Raw genomic sequence first — 23,546 nt, 5'->3', positions numbered from 1 at the left:
GTGGGAAATAGCAAGTTTATGATTGGGAATAACTTAGTCAGGGCAAAAAATGTGACTATTTACTCTCTGTGTGATAACTGTTATTGTTGGGATGATTTGCAAATTCACCAGAAGAAACTGGAACAAATTACATATTTTTTTCCAACAGGCTGCTAGTAACAAAGTGTATAAAGATGCAATTTAAAACTGTTTCTATGCTAAGTTATCTGTTATGTTTAGATGCAAAACTCATTCATCCCTTGAGTTAAGCTTGAATCATTTATTAGTTAGTGATTTAATGGCTTAAAACAATTATTCTGAATATGGTCAAATACAAAGACTAGACCAATTTTTTTTTATTTTTTTTTAAAAAGCAGCTAATTTCAAGGCCACTTTAAAAATGACAAGAAAGTCTGCCTCCTTGGAAGCAAACTGTAATGAAGCCACTTCACTTAAAAAACAAACAAACAAACAATAAAACAGCAAAACTGCTGACATGCTTAATTATTTAGTAATTATATTGTTGCGGGTGAACCTGCCAATCAAATGGATCAGCTCTAGCCATGAGCAAAGAGCATTTCCACCATGGGTCTAAAAAAATATGAGGCATGGACTGGAATGCCCATTAAACAATATGGACAACTTGAACTGACTCGTGTTTCAGTAGGTCTGTTTCATGATTTAATGGGAACATAATGGTGATGGCTGCATACATACTCTGTTTCCCTTCAATGGTTAATCCATGTCATTAATGGTGTCTCAATTAAATAAAGGCGTTCTTTACGGAAGCAGCTGGAAAACCTCCCCCCCGGCAGCAAAACTAGTACGCATGCTTATTTTCGTCCAGATGCCATCACATCACAGGCGCTCGCGCTCTGTTGCTTGAAAGTCAATCTCCGTTAAACAAAGCGGCATCACCCCGCTCTCTCTCTGCCGGGGCAGATTGGCCGCCATCCCTCCTCATCAAGGCGGCCTCTGATTGGACAGTCTCCTCTTCTCCGCTGACAGCCCCCCGCCAACCCACCTCCATCTCCATGAGCGCAGCGTGCAGCTCGAGACGCCGAGCAGAGGAGGTATCAGGGCTGTGTGAAGCGGACGGATCTAAGATTCCTGGACAACTTGTAAGGACGGGACGCGGACGACAACACGGGTGGGTGTTTTCATTAAGGGTCGGAAATGTGTGTTTTTTTTCCTTCGGTGTTTTATGTGTCGGGGAATTTTTCTTGCCACTAAACATATTCGTTCGCTTCCAGCTCCCAGGGATGCTGTGTTTGGAAGTGACATTGAGTTAAAGGCTTGCCAAGTCGATCACATGCAGTTTTGTTTATGACTACGCCGTTTGACCCTTGTTGTGGTTGTAAATGTTGTTTCCTGCTGTGGCTATTTCTTATTTCTTTTCTTTCTTTTCTTCAGCATGCATGCGCCGAAGGTAATACTGAGATTTAAAACTTGCTACTGAAGATGTAGTTTGATACATTTTCGTCTTTTGAAATGGCACGACTCGGTGCTCGGAGCTGCTTTCTACTGTGTAGTTCGCAGGAATAACTGCGGTTTTAAGTGCGTGGCATCATTTCAGTAAGAAGCCGGTTCACAGGTGTCGAGTTTATTTGCGTTTATTAGAATCATAGAAAAAGGCGAGCAAGGGCAGAGGCAAAATAAATCCAGATAAGTAGATGAGAGCATTGTGCATTTCATAATGCTTTGTACTTCATAGCTTGATATCAGATATAACGGATTTATCTGGCCTCTAATCCATGTCAATTAACATGAACTCAGAAAAGCTGTCTGCTCTCTGTTGCACAGCATAAAGGAATGTGTGTCACCTTGCTGTCCTTTATCACCCTGTCAGATACTGCTACATTACACCAAGAAGTCAAAAACTGAAAGTGAGCCATATAACCCTCAGTGGCAAGCTGCTGAATAGGATTTTACCTTGTAATCTAAGGGTCATAACACAGTTCTCGGTCAGTGTCTATACTTGCTGTGAACAGTGTGCCTAAGCCTCCCAAAAATCCATTCCTATAGATTTACTTTGACAGTTTCTTTGAAATATAAACACCGCACACGCACAAATGCATCTCCCTCCCACAGGACCGATCCTCTTTCTGGAATTGTACCATGCTCCTTGAAGTGCTTACATCAGTACTTCTTGACACTGTTTTTAAGCGGTGGAGTGTAACCATCTCTTTTGTGGGAGCACAACCTTTACATTGCCGCCTGGGTCGTTAATACGATCATCTCTGCCAGATTCTCTCATTTAAGCCTGTGTACTGGCATGCGACCAGACACTGGAATTGTGTGAATGACAGGAAAGTTCCATTTAATTTCAGAAATGTCCCGCGGTCCTCCATTTGTCTCCTGTGACACAAAATGCAGTGGTTTAATCTCAATTAGGAAATGACATCTGAAAATGGGAACCAGGACGTGGGTTTGGAGGTCTAGTTTGATGAAGTAAAGTATAGAAGAACTCATTTCCATTCTGCTGCTCTAATGCTGTTTAAATCCTCTGTTTGATTAAGCTCAAGCTTGATGGAAGCAATTTTTCTGTCACAAAAGCTCTGACAGATGTTGAGATTTAGAAACTGTTTCCACAATTGTAGGTGCTGCGATCACAGCTGCTAGTCCTTCTAAAAGTCATGATGACATTGATTGTGGATCAATAAATTACTGGTGCAGCGCTGGAAAGAGCCCCTCTGATTTTCCTCCTTTTACCTTCCTCCATGAAACTAATGAATTTGAGTCCTTTTTCAAAAGCTGTCTGTGCTAAATCATTATCAAACAGTCCTTCTTCAAAACTCAGTCGTTATATCTGCAAATAGGCTGTTGACATGTGCTGCGTTGTAAACTGCATCTTATTGGCATCCTGTGAGAGGAAGCAAGTCCCTGGGTGTGCATCTAATAGGCCTGTTTTAACTAATTTAACCCTCATGTGGGGGTTTTATGTGCAAAGGCATCCTGCCTGTTTGAGTTATTGGACGAATGCAATGCACAAAATCGATCTTTTGAAACATTTGCTGTTTGCAATGCAGGAAAATGAAGACTGTTTTTTATGAATCTGCAGAAAAGCCCTCTTAATTACATCATATTTTAGTTCTGGATATTATTGGAGCTGAATTTATGGAACAGCATGGGCCCTCCTGGATGAGATAAACTGCGCGTGGCATTGATGAATAGCATTTGTATAGAGCACAACAGAAAAGTGTATTACAGAATGGGCTTATTAACTCGTTTACAGTTTCAATGCACTTACGCTTTCCTTGTCCACACGATTTAAGGGGAACTCTGTCAGCTTGTGGATTACTGTTTGTTACTGCACGCAGTGGCATTTTGGTGCCCTTGGGGAACATATTCCTTTAAAGTGTACAGCGTGGTTTGTCAAATGTCAGTTGGATTTTCTTTTTCCTTTGGCAACTGCTACTTTACGAAGACCTTTACATTGAAATGAGCCCATTTTAATGTCATCAGCTTCAATGTCTTATTATGTTTGGAAACACTTCATCATTGGGATTTAACGTCAAGTCACCATCCGACCATCATGCAGGAAGGAATCCACACACCGATGCTTCAGTTGAGGGCGTCAAGGCTGCAATCATGGATACTTGGGCTACTTTTTGAGAAAGCTATGTTTGCCTGTGATCGACATCATCAGGTCCAGCCACATTTTCCAATTCCTGGAAAACAGATTTTACCGTCGCTAGGTGATGCTCAAATATTCAAGGCTACCCCTTTTTTTACACTTGCACGTTAACCCTGCACATTGCTACATCCTTGCCTTCTTTCCTTGTGCAGTCAGGCAGCTGCTGTGCTTCTTAAGTGACAGTAACTGTGGCAAAATGCTAAATATACATAGTGGGTAGGGGTGCAACGATACACAAAATTCACGGTTCGGTTCGGTTCGATACTTTGGTGTCACGGTTCGATATTTTTTCGATACAAAAAAAAATGTTCATGCCTTTTTAAATTTGTCATTTATTAAAATTATAAATATATATTATAACTCAAAAGTACAGTTTTTAAATTTAACCCTAACCCTTGTGCGTGTTTTTTATTTTGACAGCGAATGCACACCTGCGGACCACTTATGTGCACCCCTGGTTATATAGCTCATCATATCGCAGCCACAGAAATTCTTTTGTCCATGAAACCATAAAGCTGCACTTTCTTTTCGCCTTATAGTCTGATTTGTCATAGCTTTTCCATTTTGTGGTAAGCTTTTCTTTGGCTGTCACTTCTTCACCCTGACCTGTCTTATTTGGCTCAGCAGAACTGAAATATATATACTGCTGCTTTTACACACGCACTCACATAATGCTCAGCGATTCTCTGCGCGATCAACCTCTCACATGTTTAAGCTTGCTGCGGGAGATTTCACTTGTCATGTTTGCATAGTAAGCTAACGATTGATAAGACGATGTCAGAGGAATTGGTGCGCAAATTATCATCACTCACAGATCAGTGCTGTCGCTCTCTAAACACAGTTCGCGCGATTGCAAAGTGAAAGCAAAAAACAAGCGCAAATTCAAACGCGATTTCAATATGTCACATATTGACAGTGGCTCACCGATGCCAATGACATAATTACCCAGCTACATTTCCGAAAGAATGCAAAAGCATTGACATATATTTTTCCTTCCTACGATAGCCCGACGGGCAGGGCAGTTGGTAGCCCGACTGGAAAAATCGCTAGCCCCAGGACGTCGGGCTAGCGATATTACGAGCCCTGTATCTGATTGAGGAATCACTCATCTTTGGAAAAGAGAGTTTATTACAGAGAAATGTCTCTTTCCAAAATAAAAGCTATACTATCCGCTTCTTCTGGGCTATATTCTCAGCAGCATATTAAACATATCAGGTCCCCATACGGAGAATCATGTGCTAACGGCTGTCTAAATGACTCGGGTAAACTTTGTAGCATGCATGCTTGTTGTTTGTGTCTGCTTCCACTTGTCTTTGCAGTAGGATGATGTCGGCGTAAATGTGCAGTCATATTCGTTGTGTTCCCACTAGTGCTTTCAGGTTAATCTCGTTGAAATGACCTTAACGCCACAACACGGCAAATCTCCGTTAACGAGCTACCCCTGATCGCCCCGTGCGTGGGGCTAGACGGCCAACACGTTAACGAGCTAACTGCGCCAACACACTAGTTCCCACCCATGTAATTGAGCATTGCGTGGCACATCCAACATACTGTTTTACTTTAGTCCATGACGCGCTTACCTTCAAGGTCATACGTCACATGAAAACCAAAATAATTCCAAACGCCACATCTGAATGAGGGTGGGGGAGGTTCAATTTGCCATGTTGCAAGGAGAGCTTAACTTCTGTCTTGCTAGCTTGCCCTGCACTCTTCCTTCTGACGATGCTGTCTGTGTTGAGCACTCGGTGGATCCCATGTTGTTGCAGCATGACTAACCTCGTATTGTGGATGAATTATCTCATTTGTTTTCCTAAATGAAGTTTGGTCCTTTTACAGCATCCTGCCATGCAATTGCATTTGTCCCTAACCACCAGAAACCCTCACGTTAACTTTTATCGAGTGGGAAAAAGTTAGCGTTCATCCTTCAGCTTCACTGTTATGCTAACGTAGCTGTTTTGCTAGCGATCACGTAGCACATCATTATATACCAGCTAGTCCAACTTCAGTAACCCTACAAACGTCACTGCTGTTTATTTTTCTGTCTTCATTTATGTTGGAAGTGATAGCAATGCTGTACGTTTAAATTTTTTCAGAAATCTCTCAGTCAGAACATGCTGTATCATGTTTAGGTGGAAGCTAGCGAGCTAACTTCCTGCTAACTTCTAACTCCCTTAAATTTAATAGATTCTGTTTTCATGGATGCCTGGATGTTAAACTTAATTGTTACACCTGGTAAAGCAGCAATGCTGATCATTTTATTAAAGATGAAAGAATTTAGACAGTTTTTAACTCTCAGTGATGCCGCAGTGTTCGTTTGACTTTGGGACCTGAAGCAGATGGAGCTTTGGACCCAGTTTTGGATTACTCCGCAAGGCTCCTGACTACGGCAGCCGTAATGCTCCGCCAATCCATCAAGCGGTGCGCCTTCATAGCTTACCAAAGTCGTACTAAAACATTTTTTGACAGATTTCTGCGCGCCGTACACTGCATAAAATCGGTTCGAGGTCAGTAAGCACAACCAGAATTCATATATAAGGCACACTGTCAATTTTTGAGAAAATTAAAGGATGTTAAGTGTGCCTTATAGTGTGTAACATACGTTATACAGAAGAAAAGAATATATCGCGATATATATCGTTACCGCACATGCTTCAAATTATACTGTGATATGGATTTTAGGCCATATCGCCCAGCCCTACAGCCTACATTGTTAAAAGTGCCTTAAACAAGCTGTTGCAAGTTGATTTCACCAGCTATAATGATGAGTACATTTACACACTGTAACTAATTAACATTAGCCCTATGACAACAAAAAGGAAACTGTAGCCTGGTCCCTGGTTAATGAGGTGTGCTTAGATTTATGTTAGCTAAAGAGGCTTTTGTCAAAGAAACACATCTCTATGATTTTTGATCCTTGGAGAAATAATGAGTGGGTGGTGTCTTTTTAGTGGTTTATTCCCCAAAAGAGCACACTACCCTAACCTTAAAATCTGACAGACACATCAGTTTTATTGATCTCAGGCTATACGTTAACTCACACAACACGCTTTAATCTGCTAGTTTGTACAGATCAATTGACTGACCAGAATCTGTGGAGCTCACAGAGGAGGTAGCTCTCCCCCACACAGCCCCCACACAGGTTATGTCTGGTGACAAAATCTGTTAGCGCTTGTCTAATCTTATTGACCACTCAAAGCACTTTATACGACAAGCCATATTTACCTTTGTTGCTCATATTTATACAACACTTTATGCTCTGGACTTTATGCTTCCTTTGGGAGGAAGGAGGAAACCTATGCAGCCACAGGGGACAAAAAACGCCACAGAGAACCAAACTAAGACCTTCTAGTTTTGAGGCATCAGTGCTTCACCAGAACTGTTTCTTTTCAAGTCTGTTTCCAGTTTTACCTCCTCCAGTTTGTCGGGGGGAACACCAAGGTATTCCCAGGCCAGCCAGGAGATATAATCTCTCCAGCATGTCCCGGGCTGCCCTGGGGGCTCCTCCCGGTGGGACATGCCCAGAACACTTCACAGAGGAGGCGGGCAGGAGGCATCCTTATCCGATACACCTCAACTGGCTCCTTTTGATGTGGAGGAGCAGGGGCTTTACTCTGAGCCTGTCCCGGATGGCTGAACTTCTCACCTTATCTCTAAGAGAGAACCCAGCCACCCTTCGGAGGAAGCTCTCTATTATGTCTCCGAGATCGCCTAACCCAGGGTTTGGCAACCTTCAACATGAAAAAGAGCCATTTTAGCCCCTCCTACCAAACAGTGAGAAGATCTGCATTTTTTATATATATAGTTTTCCTTTTTTATAAAAGCCTGCAGCAGCCACAGCTGAGGGGCTAGTTGCTGTCTTCTGTGCATGTGCATAATACAAACATCATAGGATCCCACAAACAAATAATGCTTCATTGTGCTTCTAGAGATAAGACACTTTTCAGGGTATCTTTGAGCAGAGCTGTCAGCAAAATCAGAGGAAGCCCAAAACATGGTCACTGACTGGCCAAAGAGTTTTTATCATTATTTGAGTGATTCTAATTCTGCTAATAATGTAGTATTTGCCTAAAAGATGATGCTTCTTTGACTCGTCTCAACTCTGTGAGGACACAACCGGCAGTATTATTCTCTGTGGTCTGATTTATTTTAGAGGTGAAGTAAACATTTATTTATGTTGAAGAATCAGTTGGCTGTTTTTTCCTAAATTGTTGGGCCCTAACTCTACTTGCTTGATTAAATTCTTTAACTATTTTGTACAGAATTCCACTGCATCCAACCCCTGTAATTGCTGCTGTGTCGAAGCATCTCTCTGCAGGCCATTGGAGCTGTTGCCTTTGACCTCTTCTTGGAGCAGGGCAAACAGCAAAGAGCATTTCCCTTAGGGGATCAGTGACGTATCGGATTGTTGTTGTTCGCTTGGCCTTCTCTCTCAGTAATTAATTGTCAGTTTAATCGCAGCACGAGGAGGCAAAGCAATGGAGAGAGCACTGCCCAGTTGCCTGTTCTCATGCAGAATTAATGGTTTCTGTGTAACAACTCATAATTTACAATGCATTAGATTTTATGACTGTCTGGCTACACTGTAATTACTGATAGGAGGAGGCTGTAACTTACAAGGCTGTCATCTTTTATAAGCCCTGAATTTTGCGCTGCTACAGCAGTACGAGTTTTCTCTGATTCTTTTCTTTCTCCGAGGGTGTTCACTGTTTTTCTCACTGATGCGCTGTGACCTATGCAGTTTCTACGCTCCCCATCTTGCCCTCGCTCTTTCAGCACTGCTCTCTCTGTGCCTCTCGGTGGAGCAGGCTTTGGGAAGCGGCACAGGCGACTCTGTTTTCCATCGAGCTTAGCACTTTGTGATCATGTCTGTGACTATCATCCAAAGTTTATTGGATCATTTGATAATCTTGTTGGCTAGAGCTTAGCCACACGTCACACAGTTCTGCATATGACCCTGCAGGTGCAGATAGATTTGAATCCAGTAGCCCAAAACTGTGGTTACACTGGGGTTTTTTTTTTTTGTTTCAAACACAAGTCCTTTCAGCAACTTGGCACACGAATAGAACAATAAATGGCCTGGTTATTTGTCAGTGTGTCTGATTGTTTTTACAGGATCTGACACAAAAACATGCATGCTGTAGTGATACTATAATAATGGCACAGCGACATTGAAACTAAATAACGTGTTGTCATCTGTGTTTTTCTCGTTTTGTTTACAAAAATGATGAATGACAACACAGTAAGCTGTTAATATCTCAAATGCTCAGTTGGCAGATGCCTCCTATTGTTTTCTTGCAGACAACAAACCAACAAAAAATGAAAAGCCTGAGCTGAAACAATGTCACATTTTCACTGCTGGTGCAGTTAAGATAGGTTAGTCATCTCTAAAGCCATTGGGGTGTGTTCTAGCACCATGCTTATGCTGAATCTTTCCCTGGCAGCTATAATATCTTGTAGAACCACATTTAGCAACAGTAATCATTTTCTGACAAGGTCAGAGGTCATCAGTAGAGGAATTTTGGGTTGATGGCTTTGATTGGGCCATTGCAACACTTTGGTTCTTTTCTTTTTCAGTCATTTTGTTGTAGATTTGCTGATGTGTTTAGGATCATTATTTTGTTACATTGTGTTACAGCTTTCAGTCCTCGCATTTGATTTTAGGGTATTTTTGTATATACAGGAGTTTATTGGTGACTCAGTGAGGTCAAGGTTCTGTGGCCCACATTATGAGTCCCCAAGGACTGTAACTTGACAGTTGGTAGGTGTTTGTACTGATATGTTGTTTTTGATTTTCGCCAGATGTGGTGCTTTGCATTATGGCCAAGCAACTCCACTTCGGTCTTGTCTTTCCAAAGGGCATTGTTCCAGACGTTGTGTCCTTTGTTCAGTTGCAATTTTGCAAACCTCCTGCCGTGTTTTAATTATAGAAAAAAAAAGCCATACTTGTTCAGTCTTTTTTCTAATTATACTCTCATAAATGCTAACATTTAACATGCTAACTGGCCTGTAGAGTCTGAGGCTACGTCCACACGTACCCGGGTATTTTTGAAAACGCAGATTTTTCTATGCGTTTGCACCTTTCGTCCACACGTAAACGGTCACTGAAAACGGAGATTTTTAAAAACTCCGGCCAGGGTGGATATTTTCTAAAACTCCGTTTTTGCATTTACGTGTGGACAAGAAAAGAGGAGAAAACACAGAAAACGCAGCGTCAAAAGTGTGCGCCTTTTTTGACGTCACACTGTGCGCCACATTATTGTTTCGGTGAAATGAATTTCTACAATACTGTTACTGTTAATTGTACCCTCTGCAGTGTTTAAATGCTTACATATACACACACAGTTACTGTCACTCCACACATACGACTGGGTTCTGCTTCTATGCCCCATCCTTGTTTACTATTTCCCACCGAGGCTTCTAGACTTCTGATTGGCCAACATTTCTACACGGTTAGGAATATAGCGCCACCTGTTGCTTTGGCATGTTCCTAGCAGTGTTTTCCTTCATTTCTGCATTTACGTGTGGACGGGATTATTTTTTTAAACGAAAATGGAAAATCTCCGTTTTCAAAAATACCCGTGTACGTGTGGACGTAGCCTGAGATGTGGCTTCTGGGTTTTGCTCGTCTGAGATTACTTACTCCTTGGAAATGTGGTAGCACACACCTGAATGCTCCAGGCCTGTTGGTGCACATGTGTGCACCTCTAATATCTGGTTATGTAGAGGTGCACACATGTGCTTATAATCAGTTTAGCGGGACCCGAGTGCTACTTGCCATCTTAATTCCTATGGAAACAGCAACAGTTAATGTTTCACACCTTGCTTCTGCACGCTTGCTTAGTTTTTGTTAAAGAAGTAACGATTTGTCAGATGACTCCTTTATGTGAACGCATATAGAGGCTGAAGCAGAGATACCGGATTAAGAAAGACTTATATGTGACTGGGGTTTTAGGTTTTATCACACCAGCGAACACAAAGAAAGCCTGGCAATGTCTAATGTCCTTTGCAGCAATCCTCTGCAGTCTAATAGAACAACTTTGTGATTACATTGTTGAATTAAAGTGAGTTTGTATGAATCACAGTGCTTTTTTTTTTTGTTTTGTTTCTTTGCTCACACCTTTGAGGGTCAGCTCACATTTCTACCAGTTATGGTATCACAAATCAGAGCTGTGTTTCCCAGCACCCTCTTATCTCAGTCTGTCAGCTCTGGCTGCATGTTGGCTGTTTCTGCCTTCCCATTTCCACATGTGAGTCTGCTGCAAAAGCCTTCTGAGCCCCTCCCCTGCCACCACGCTTAGTGTTGGAAGAGTGGAGATCTAAGTCTCCTAGCCCCGGTTTTTTTAAATTAGGTTCTGATGATGGGACTTTTGCTGGTTTGCCAAGCTGGCTACTGTGACTTCTGATGTCTCTTGGTTCCCCTTTGGTCAAGTAGATGATTGGATTTTCATCAGAGTGGTCAAATAGCAGATGGATAAACCTCTCTTGGTCCAACTCCAAAGATTGTTTAACCTCCAGTGCAGTAGGAAAGCAAAGGTTTGTTTGGGTTAGGGCATCTTTCTGTATTCTGCTGCCATGCAAATTCCTTGTCAAACTAAATTTGAGGGTCTAAATTTAAAATTTCTGTAGTCCATTATGTTGAGAATATTTGGAAAAACCTTGTGAAAGAATTTCAGAAATCATCCATTTCAAAATTCATGCGTCAAAAACAAAGCTGTTTCCCACATTGGAAATGGAAGGCATGTTGGACTTGTATGCCTGCTATGGCTTCCAGATTCAAATACAAATGCTGGTGTCACTAAATAAAGTAAAGCAAGTTTTGTCTGATTCCTCTTTCCTCACTCTAATCCTCTTTGTGAAAGCCCAGCATGGTTCCATACTGATATTTATATCCAGCAAGCTTTAGGGGGAAATGGGATGAAGAGTCAAAGGCTTGCTGTTTATAGTTCTCTCAGCTCAATTAATTAAATACAGAGAGTTCAGCTTGGCCCTCAGACACCACATAGGAAATTATTTAATTTTACTTTCTGAGGCACTGTGTGTAATATGTTGTACTGCTTTTTGGCATAATCCTTTAGGTGATATTAATATCTCCCTGTGTGCACGCTTGATTTCAATCAGCATCTGCTCTCAATGAGCACATATTCCTCAGTGGACCCGACTAACCCATTTGAATAGTTGTACATTTGACATCTAGACCTAATTATAGAATATGCACTATTGCATGTGCACAAGCACCATCCAGAATATTGTCAGTCCTTGCCAAACTAAACATAGCACCAATTATTTTAGGTATATTTGATGCACTTGCGTGTTTAAATGTCTTTATCCTCTGAGCCCAGTATGTAAATTTGACATTTGCTTCTCAAAATAATGTCTCCCAAATTGATTTTGGGAGTAGGCAGATAAAATGTGGAGCAATCTTATTCTCATCTCATCCCAGTTGGTCTTGTTAACAGCCTTCGTTCTCAGTTGTTGGAAGATAAATATATTTACATGGGACAGACAGATATACGTATGATAACGTTTCTGAGCTGACCTTCTGGACTGAACAGGTGCTTCCTGTAAAATAACTGAGAGGTTCATTGAGATCACTCGTGGTAGAGGGTGCAGCAGGTTACTGTGTACACAGTGTTATGATTTGCCACTGGTGCTTTCATTCTGATCAAGTTTTTCTCTTTAGATCGTATAGGTAAAGCTTTTATGCAATCTTAACACTATGCTTTGCTTTATTTTGGTGGAACATCCTTTTGGATGTTTAAGTGTAGTCAATATCCACCTCTGGCTGCTTGTGGGATTCACTTAATATTCTCAGTTGAGGAGTTTTCTTTCAACTCTCAATATTGATAATTGTAACATGAGTGAATCACCCCCTGAAAAGTTAGAACAGTTTGGAAAGTAAGCCAACAAATAAATACTGGGAAGATATACCTTGAACTACATTCATGGTGAGGCTGCCCTTGCTTAAATGATGCTGTGAGTATTATTTCGGACAATCATCTGTAGGGTTGGGTTTTGATAGCCTGTTCAATTTTCAGTTCAGCTTAACAGTAGCAACTCCATCAGAGATTTCCTGTGGATGCTAATGAGTCTTGCACATTGGAAAGAAAGAATTTTAGATGATTCCTCCTACATATTTTCAGTTCATTAATATTTATGACATGCTTTAATTACACAGCTCTTCTTAAGTCATGCCACAGCATCTCAGTGGTCTTCTCTCATGGTTAAGGTCTGGACTCTGACTTAGCCACTGAAAACCATGTATTTTCTTTATTTTCAACCATTCTGATTTGCTTTGGTCCATGCACCCTCTCCTAAGTTTCAGAAAGGATGGATTGTTTTGAACGTACCAGTAACTGAAGAATCACTAACCATGTTTCTAAACACTGACTGCAGGAATATTTCCTCATTGGCAGGAATACACAGTAGGGTAAACAATAAATAAAATATATAAAAATATACAGAGTTGAGACATGTGCAAAACAGTGGCATTACTGTACAGTATGGAGTGCATAATGTTAAAGTTCCAGTAGTGAAGCTGAGGTGTCTATGACGTGTTCAGCAGTCTGATGGCCTGGTGAAAGAAGCTGTCTCTCAGTCTGCTGGTACGGGACCGGATGCTGCAGAACCTCCTTCCTGATGGAAGTAGTCTGAACAGTTTATGACTGGGGTGACTGGAGTCCTTGATGATCCTCCCCGCTTTCCTCAGGCACCGCTTCCTGTAGATGTCTTGGAGGGAGGGAAGCTCACCTCCAATTATCCGTTCAGAGCACTGCACTACTCGCTGGAGAGCTTTGCAGTTGTAGGCGGTGCTGTTGCCATACCAGGTGGTGATGCATCCAGTGAGGATGCTCTCAATGGCACAGTGATAGAAGGTCCTGAGGATGCGGGGGCTCATGCCGAATCTTTTCAGTATCCTGAGAAAGAAGAGGCGCTGCTGCGCCTTCTTCACTGTTTTGTTTGTGTGTACTGACCATGTAAGATCCTCAGCCAGATGTACACCAAGGAACCGGAAGCTGCTCACTCTCTCCACAGCAGCGCCGTTGATGGTGATGGGGGTGTGTACTTCTCTGCACCTCCGGAAGTCCACTATCAATTCCTTTGTCTTTGCGACATTGAGGGTGAGATGGTTGTCTTGACACCAGTGGGTCAGGGCGCTGACCTCCTCCCTATAAGCCGTCTCATCACCATTGGTGATAAGACCCACCACTGTAGTGTCGTCCGCAAACTTCACAATGATGTTGGAGTTGTTAGTGGCTGTGCAGTCGTAGGTGTAGAGTGAGTATAGGAGAGGGCTCAGTACACACCCCTGTGGAGCACCAGTGTTCAGTGTGATGGGGGATGAGGTGATGCTGCCCAGTCTGACCACTTGGCGTCTGTCAGACAGGAAGCTAAGGATCCAGCTGCAGAGGGAGCTGCTCAGTCCTAGATCCTGCAGTTTCCTGTCCAGCTTCGAGGGAACGATGGTATTGAATGCTGAGCTGTAATCTACAAACAGCATTCTCACATACGTATCTCTCTTCTCCAGGTGTGACAGGGCAGTGTGTAGTGTCAGGGCTATGGCATCATCAGTGGACCTGTTGTGGCGGTATGCGAACTGTAGAGGGTCCAGTGAGTCGGGTAGTGCAGAGCAGATGAAGTCCCTGACCAGCTTCTCGAAGCATTTGCTTACGATGGGGGTCAGGGCTACAGGTCGCCAGTCGTTCAATGAGGAGATGGTGGAGGATTTGGGTACAGGGACGATGGTGGCCATTTTGAAGCAGGCTGGGACTACAGACAGAGAGAGGGAAAGGTTGAAGATGTGCGTGAACACTCCAGCCAGCTGAGCCGCGCATGACTTGAGGACGCGGCCGGGAATCCCGTCCGGACCAGTAGCTTTGCGTGCGTTCACCTTCCTGAAGCACTTCCGCACATCCTCCTCAGACACAGTGTGCGCACTGACGTCATCCGCGGTGCGCACACTGTCCGGTCTCATGGTGTTTGCTGTGTCGAATCTAGCGTAGAATACGTTTAGATCCTCACACAGAGATGCCGTGGTCTGCGGTGTGCTGGTTTTCCCTCTAAAGTCTGTGATCGTGTTTAGTCCCTGCCACATACTCCGAGGGTTGTCAAACTGTTGCTCCACCCTGTCCCTGTACTCACGTTTGGCTGCTTTGATCGTCTTCCGGAGTTGGTAATGTGCGTGTTTGTAGTCCGATGTGTTCGCGGAGGCAAAGGCGGTGCTCCGTGCCGTGCGAACATCTCCGTTAATCCAGGGTTTTTGATTTGGGAAGGATTTAACTGTTCTGGATGGGACGACATCTTCCACGCATTTCCTGATAAATCCGCAGACTGAGTCTGTGTACTCGTCAATGTCCCTAGCAGCCACATGAAACATTTCCCAGTCCGCGTGATCAAAACAGTCCCGCAGCGCAGACTCCGATTGGTCCGTCCAACAGTGCACCGCCCTCCGGGTTGGAGTTTCCTGTTTCAGCTTCTGCCTGTAGGCGGGCAGGAGCAGGATGGAGCGGTGATCTGATTGGCCAAATGGGGCGCGGGGGAGGGCTTTGTACGCATCCCGAAAAGAGGTGTAGCAGTGGTCGAGTAGCCGGTCTCCACGCGTGTTAAAATGGATGTGTTGGTGGAGTTTGGGTGAGACTTTCTTCAGGTTTCCCTTATTAAAGTCCCCGGTCGTGATAAACGCTGCCTCTGGGTGTGCGGTTTCCTCGCTGCTGATCGCGCTGTACAGTTCCCTGAGTGCTCGGTCAGTGTCGGCTTGTGGGGGAATGTAAACAGCCGTAATAATCACTGCTGTAAATTCCCTCGGTAGCCAGAATGGCCGGCACTTAATCATCAGGTACTCCAGGTCCGGTGAGCAGAAGGATTTGACCGGGTGCACGTTCGCATAATCACACCAGCTGTTGTTGATCATGAAACACACACCACCGCCTCTGCTTTTCCCAGTAAGATCCTGTGACCTGTCCGCGCGATGCACGGAGAACCCCGGTAGTTGTATTGCGGAGTCCGGTACCTTGTCCGATAGCCAGGTTTCTGTGAGGCAGATCACGCAGCAGTCTCGCATCTCTCGCTGGAATGAGATCCGTGCCCGAAGCTCGCACAGCTTGTTCTCCAGAGACTGCACATTAGCCAGTAATAAACTGGGTAACGGTGGTCTGTTAGTGCGCCGTCTCAGTCGAACCAGAACGCCAGATCTTCTCCCTCTGCGTCGGCGTTTGCGGCCTCCAGGGCCAGAGAACAAAGGCGTCTCAGGTGAGATGAATGGGGGGTCTGCAAATGGAGCGTCCGTGTTGCAAAACTTGAACTCCGGAAAGTTATAAGAAAGACCGTCTTTTATGTCCAGTAAGGTTTGTCGGTCGTACACAAGGAGACATGTGCTACTCGCGAAAAAATGAAGGAAAAGTAAAATTAAACACAGAAAAAAGCTGTTGCTTGGGGGAGCTCGCGACGAGGCTGCCATACTCGGCGCCATCTTGATCATGGAGGTGATCGAGCATTTGCAGTCGTAGCGCCTAAGCTGTGGAATAATTTACCCCTATACATCAGACAGGCTTATACTGTCAATCTTTTTAAATCTTATCTTAAAACGCATTTTTATTTACTGGCTTTTAATACAGCATGAGAGTTATTTGTTAATTCATATTTGGTGTTTGCTTTTAATACTCTAAGTTGTTTTATTATGTATGTTGTATTCTTGTACAGCACTTTGGTCAACGCTCCTGTTGTAATTAAATGTGCTATATAAATAATTCAACTATTAAACTATTAGCCATGCCGCTTTGCTAGCTAAAACACCAGTGTCAAGGACGCTGTCATAGCCTGTCAACGACGTTAATTAGCTGCCTATATACGAATGTGAATCGCATTATTGGTTGGACTATGGGATAAGGTGGCATCGTTCTAATCCCATACTGGAGCAGCAAGTCACTTACTGACTAACACTGCAAAACAGAATTGTTAAAGTATTAATTTTAATTTCAATTCAGGTTAGATTTTTTTTTTGTGCGCAGCGCAGATTTTCTGTGCGCAGAGACCGTGCCAGCAGTGCGCAATTGCGCACACGCGCAACTTAGAGGGAACATTGCTTCTAACATATGAAATTGTAAAGTACAAATGTGATGCCCTCAAATTACAGAAACAAAAGTCTAGGCAGCGACTATAAAAAAGACTGACGTAGAAGAGTCACAGGTATCACACCTGGTTTATTTGACCTTTTCTTTGATGTATCAGGGAATGTTGGCATGCGGGGTTCAAAACATTCTTCGTTTTGCCATAGAATAAATTCGTGGTACTTCTACCTTTAGCAGCAATAGTTTTACGGCATGTTTTGCAAATTTCTGCAATTTGTTCTGCATCCTCCTTGTGAAATCCAAATAACAGCGAGTATATTCTCTATCTGGTAGTATAAACATGCAAGCTCAGTGCAGTGTACCGGGTAGAAGATTTTCTGGTTGGAAAATGATGCATTTGCAGCATGTGGGAGAAAAATACATGCATGTGTGCTTGTGTCTTGATGGTTATGATAAAGCCACTTTAACCATCGTACGTGGAAAATCCCGCGATGCATTGTGTGTATTTGATATATTGCCCACCCCTCCTTGGAACTTCACATAGCTGGCTGCATCCTTGATTGTTCTGGACATTTTTTCCCATAGTGTGCTTAATTTAGAGCTTCACACTGTGCAGTTTCCTGTAATCCCTGAAAGGGAAAAATTTTGAAATAGTCTTATTTGCACAAAGAACAGTATTGGACAATGGAGCAAATGAGGTAAGTGTGGAAACTGCATGGAAAAGGAAGGCAAAGAGGGAGTGTTAGAAACAGTGAACGTCAGACTAGCATTCACTCAAAGGAGGGAACTCCCGGACTTGAGAGGGTTGAAAAAGCTGAATGCATTTGGTTTAACCCTTCAAAGCCGGTCGGAGCGGGCACGCTACGTTTTGCGTAACTATTTTTAAATCCCGGTAGAACTGCAACCATGTAAGCTAGCGCAATAATTTTTTTTGCATGTGAAACCAGAGGAGTTGTACTTACATCTTATGTCATCAGCTTGTCCTAGGTCACAGTTTCCTTCCACATAAAGCTTTGCAAAAATTGCATAAAAACCACTTGCAGCAACAAAAACATAATATTCCAGAAACACGCTTTGCCGATCAGATCAGCTGTTTGTAACACTTCCTATGTTGGAATAGGTCGTCAGCGCAAACTATCGCATGTCCGCCATTACCTGCCCAAATCCGGAAGTGACATAATTTTCGCGGAAAATGTAGTTTTTTTAACCTTCAGGGCCTCATCAGCCTAAACTGGTGTTTTTAAAAGTTATGTTTGACGTTAAGACTTTCTGAATAGTTTCTGGAATGCTTAGAACTCAAATTGCACTGCTGGAAATAGTTTATTTTGATGCACATGCTGTTTTGCAAATTTGCATTTTGTTATTTATTTTCGTTTTTCCTGCAGTATATAAAAATTGGTGTATTTCAAAAATAAAACTATGAAGACACTCAAAATAAATTTCCTGTGGTGGGAAACTATTTTGTGCAACTTTTTTGTATTTATAGTTTTGAGGGATAAACCTCTTAAATTTCTCTAACTAGAAATATATGTTAAAAAAAAAAACTATTTTCAATTTTTATGTAGTTTATTGCATTTTTTTTCAATTTATGTAATTACCATGCACTTAATGCATACATATTATTAAATTTGGGCTATAATGATTGTATTGATGTATAGCAACTTGAAATGCTTCCAAAAATGGCACTACAACATGTAAAAATATAATATAAGCTCTGGCAGACTTGGTTCTATGGTAGGTCTTAAAGGGTTAATGCAAACACGACTTGTTAAACCAAAAGCAATCAGACACTGGGAGAAGAGTTGCATTGTAAGTTTTCAAATATGACTTTAGTTTGTCAGAAATCTAATTTCAGAATAATTTACTGTAATTTTTTTTCTCCAGTTTTTCTCCTGTTCCATCTGCTAACATGGAGGGAGGTGGCTGAGGTTTTATCAGCTACCAGGAAGCTGTCTTGATTTCAAACTGACATGAAGGGTTAGACCAATGCAAGTTACATAGCTACACAAATGTAAAAACTAATTTTATAGCATGGTGGGCAGCACTGTTGCCTCATAGCAAGAAGGCCCTGGGCCCACTATCTGGCTGGGTCCTTTCTGTGTGGAGTTTGGATGTTCTTCACATGTCTGCATGGGTTCTCTGGCTGTCTCATAGTCTAAAGACATGCCGTTAGTGGAGGTTAGGTTAATTAGTGATTCTAAATTGAATACTAGTGTGAATTGTTGTCTATGCAACAGATTTGTGACCTGTCCACACTCTACAAACTATTGTTTAAGCTCAACAAAAAAAAATTAACACAACAGTTTCCATTAATCTTTTTGAGTTACGATAACTTATGTTGAAATTATATTAAACCAACAAACTAGAGTTAGGGGACTTAACTTTTCCTCCATAATCAAAGGTGATTTTAATTACCACTTAAAAACATGTTTTTAAGTTGCTTACTCATAAAAATTATGTTTCTCCAATTACGTTTTCCACATTATTTAAAATGAGTTTTAAGTGTTATGTAATTAATAATAAATTACAAAAGCAATTTTTTTCAAGTTAATCGTTTAAAATATTAAGTTGCTGATTTTCTTCATTATTATCATCATTTTAGTTTTTTCTTATTTTTTTATTGTAATAGCTTTTAAAAAATGAATTCATTCAACAATTTTGTAGCAAATAACTTTTTTTTATTTTTTAACTGTAGGCATTCAACACTTTATATTTAAAAAGTGAAAATAAATCAGAAACTTCAATTTATACCATCGCAGCCAAGTTAAACAATATGCCTTTATGTATTTAAGACCACAGAAACAAATGTGTTCAACTGGTAAAAAAAAAAAAAAAAAACACTTAGAAAACATTTTGTTGCAGTAATACTTCCAAGCAAGTGTTCAGTAAATGTCAACTTTCAATGCCTACCAAAATTTACAAGATCTTGCATCTTTCTTTTACACAATGCAGCAAACACCTTTAAGGTCAATGTTACACCTACAGGATTCAAAACAGTTAACAATTTTTGAAACAGAGTCAGCATTTTTAACATAATGCTGGTTCCATCAAGGTCAAGGAACAGCTTCTGAACAACTTCAAAAGTGTATTTCAGATCCTTGCATTAGCTCAGATTGAGATCTTATATTATTCCCATGAGTAACACACGGCGCCTTGGGAAATCCTGGCCCTCCAGGATTTTTGTTCCCATCACAATGGTTGCTACTTATGGTCAGATCCAGGGGTGTACTGGTCACTGATGATGGCAGTTTTCATCACCTGCCTTTCAAGGTTGGCCTTAAATTCTTTGGTGTCCTTGTAAAGCAAATTTAAAAAAAAAATAGGTTAGTGGATTATGCATTAGACATTTATACTTACTGACTCTTAATGAATTCAGATGATCAGTGGAATACACACACACACACACACACACACACACATACACACACACACGATGCTGAATTACTTACACCAAACCGCATGAAAAGGTCCTCTTCCGTCTCTCCAAGGTATGTGATAAGGCAGCAGATGGCTACTTCACTAAGTATTTCAATTGTATTGTAATATTTAAGAAAAAAAATATGAGTATAAACTACATGGGTTACTGCCAACAAAGTGCATTTCAAAGCTACCCAAAGTCTAAATAGTTGTCCTACCTCAAGAAGCATGTCGTTGATCTGCCTCATTCTCACTCCTTTAGGTCCTCCCCTTGAAAAAATGACATCCATCAGTTGCAATGGTCAAGTGTAGCCATTCAAGGCTTACAGTGGTTGAACTCTTGAACATCTCCTTTATCTGTAGACCACCCAAACAGAAGAATTCAATCTTGCAGACTATATTGCATTAATTAATGCTCTAATACATTAGTTAAAGATGATAGATGTGATCTAAGGCTACCCCAAGTTTTGGAGGGAACAAAAACAATCTTAGTGAAGACAAGAGAGACATTCCCCACCATAACCATGGCGTAATCTGTAATGTTTTAGCAACCCTGTTTTTGCAGAGGTTTCAAATTTACACATTGTTCACTCCCAGCCCATTTTGTAAAAAATATGTGTCATATGTGTGTGCGTGCACAAAAGGATCCAGACGCAGACTCCGCGCTAACAGAAAAGACACTTTATTGTAATAACGAAAGGCGACCCGGGAAAACTAGGGAGCAAAACAAGAAACTAAAAACCCGGGGAAACAATGACACGAGGAAGCCGGGATCGGGACCGTGGGAGGCTGCAATAGAAAGGGGAGATGATTACTAGGGAGCCGGGAAGCGGGGAAAACACATCAGGACTGAGTTAGAGTAGGGGGCTTACGATAGAACGGGACCGTGGGAGCTCGGGAGGGAAGTGTGGCAGTCCGTGAGCAGGAAGTCTGTGGGGATAGCGAATGGGCCAGATGATGCACCGAGTGATCCAGTTGAGCCGGAGGACAGGCAGGTGGCAGACGCCGAGTCGAAACCTGGACACAAGTAGGCGGATTAAACACAGTTCCAACCAGAAGTGAATGCACGCTTTCGTGGAAGTCTAGTTACCCCTGTGGGGTGACTAACGGACTGGCGTGGAGCATCCGTCAGTGCCGGGTTAAGTAGATCTTCGTGTAGTCACCGTGATGGAGAGCAGGTGTGCCGGTGATGGCCCAGCCCGGGGGTGTGGCTACCCGAGCATCACGCATTCCACAGACACAGGACCACGGACCATGACAATATGTCCCAACTTAACAACGCACTAATGACCCTAGATTATCACACTATACTAATATACTAATGTAAAGTCTTAATGTTAAGTAGATTCACATTGCCAATGCAGAATGATGCTATCGGAATGACATTAACAATATTTCACACAACCTGATGTGTTAAAAAAAAACAAAAAAAACAAAGATAGCTACAGCTCTTAAGATCAAGAACAATACTTACTTTAAGCTGTATCACAATAGTAACCAAAATCATTTACAATGTAATATTATGTATAGGTCATGCAAGTTTTATGAAGACATAAAATAGGTGAGCCAGACAGAAAAAAGGAGCCTCTATGGTTACCCCTCTGACAAAACTATTCACAGCTTAAAGGCTTCTAATTTTGTTAAAAAGAAAAACAAAATCAGCCTATGATCGAAATTAGATTGCATTGTGTAGCAAAACTTGTTTTTCCTAGCCACAGCAGCACTCTCTAGCTGAAGACCTTTGTCAAATGAAACTTTATAAGTCTTATCCTCTCCTGTGCTAAGGTTTAGAATGGCTAGCATTACCTACATGTGGTAATGCAAAAATGTCCTTAACTGTATGAGCATAACATCGTACACAAATCTACTACAAGTGACTAGCACAAATGCTTTGCTTTGTTAGAACTGTTATTTGTAAATGAAATGTTACTTACCTTGAAATGTCTTTTACATAAGCTTGCAAGTCCATCATGCCATATTCACAATATGTGAATTTGCCTGGGCTAGTTAAGTGGGCAGGGGAGGGAACTTGAAATCAGAAGTTACAGTGGAGAAAAAATAAGTTACCTATTCAATTTCTTTAAGTAATTACAAGTTGAATTTTATTTTGAACCCACTAACATTGGGATTTAATTTCAAATTACATATAAAATTAATTGAATGCAATTACCAACATTATTAATTCAACACAACCCCAAAAAATAAAGTTTGCAACTTAAAAAGTCTATCTTAATCAGTAAATTAGAATGTTTATCTTGCAGCCATGGATTTAGTCAAGTGGTGGTAAAAGGCCTGATGAATTACTTTTTAGAGTGCAGGGTGTATCCCACCTATTGTCCTATAGCAGCTGGGATAGGCTTCAGCCCCTGCGACCCTGAAATGGATAAGTAGAAGAAAATGGATTGATGGATGGATGTGTGGATAAGATAAGATAAGAGACACCACCAAAATGATTTTGGTGAATAGTGCATCAGGTGCATCACAAGTTCCCTTTCTATTTTAACTCTAGTGTGGCTGAGCCATTAAACAGCTCTCTGAAGTTTGTATGATTCAGCCAGGATGCCGGCCACCAGGGGGCGACAGCGATATTTTGGTTTTACTTTCTGGTCAAGTGTCATGTTGTCTAACCAAACACCAAGCAAACGATCGATCAAAGTCAGACACTGTGGTACACGACCAAAATAAAAACACCACCATAAAGATGTGTTCTCTGGGCACGTGGACTACAAAACCCCATGCGTCTGAAACATTGAAAAATGAGTATCAATATTTGGAGTATATCTAAGCAAGTGTGCACACTCAATTCTTCTCTTTTATTTATGACACCAGACATGGTTTATTTGCTGTTTGACTATGCTCTCATATTGGCACCGAGGTAGGGGAAAAAAAAAACAATTCTTCCCCTTGAGCACCCAAGAAAACACTAGGAGAGGCAAAACACATTTGAGGTTTGTTTGGTATAATCATTTCTTGGAGCGTGTTTATTCTCAGGCATTCAGGGCACTTTTTTTTCATTATTTTTGTTGTCAAGACAGGCAGCGCAGGCTTATCTTCCCAGAAAAGCCCATGAATATGTTCTTTATAGATTTGAATACTGTATGTTGCACTCCATTACACCGTGACTTTAGAGTGCATGCATGCTTTACAACATGAATGCATGGCTTGTTTAGAGCTTTAGCTCTAAAGATGCTTTTATCTGCTTGGATTACTTCAGGAATGTGTGTGTTATCTAGCTGCCTTGAGAAAAATAATAATGTAATATGGCTAGGCTAATATGCACCGTGGTGAGATAAGCAGTACGTCCGCTCTTGATGTATCTTTTAAAAATGTGGTTGATTATATTGTCATAGTGGGGTTTTTTTTTTTTTTTTTTTTTTTTTTTTTTTACAGTTAATCAACTGCAGGCTTTGGAATTTACTTTGAGTGGACATAACTATCCAGTATATCCA

General features: G+C 41.6%; 1 protein-coding gene and 1 long non-coding RNA gene across 6 annotated transcripts in view; one reads left to right on the top strand and one right to left on the bottom strand.

The window, feature by feature from the left end:
* The first annotated feature begins 776 nt into the window (after positions 1–776).
* Positions 777–23,546, top strand: part of LOC120723519 (beta-1,3-galactosyltransferase 1-like) — a 208,572-nt gene continuing 185,802 nt past the window's right edge. For all 5 annotated transcript variants that reach the window (XM_040015006.1, XM_040015004.1, XM_040015002.1 and 2 more), the window contains exon 1: positions 777–1,129. The gene's annotated coding sequence lies outside the window, so the exon portion shown is untranslated. The remainder of the gene's footprint in view (positions 1,130–23,546) is intronic.
* Positions 19,465–20,567, bottom strand: LOC120723522. The gene is made up of 2 exons (XR_005693766.1): positions 20,130–20,567; positions 19,465–19,974 (listed from the first exon to the last, which is right to left on the bottom strand). It is a non-coding gene; the product is annotated as an uncharacterized LOC120723522 (long non-coding RNA).

Source organism: Simochromis diagramma, unplaced genomic scaffold (assembly GCF_900408965.1).
Source record: "Simochromis diagramma unplaced genomic scaffold, fSimDia1.1 OVJJ01000680.1, whole genome shotgun sequence".
Classification (NCBI taxonomy): domain Eukaryota; kingdom Metazoa; phylum Chordata; class Actinopteri; order Cichliformes; family Cichlidae; genus Simochromis; species Simochromis diagramma.
This window is presented reverse-complemented; position numbering and strand designations above follow the sequence as displayed.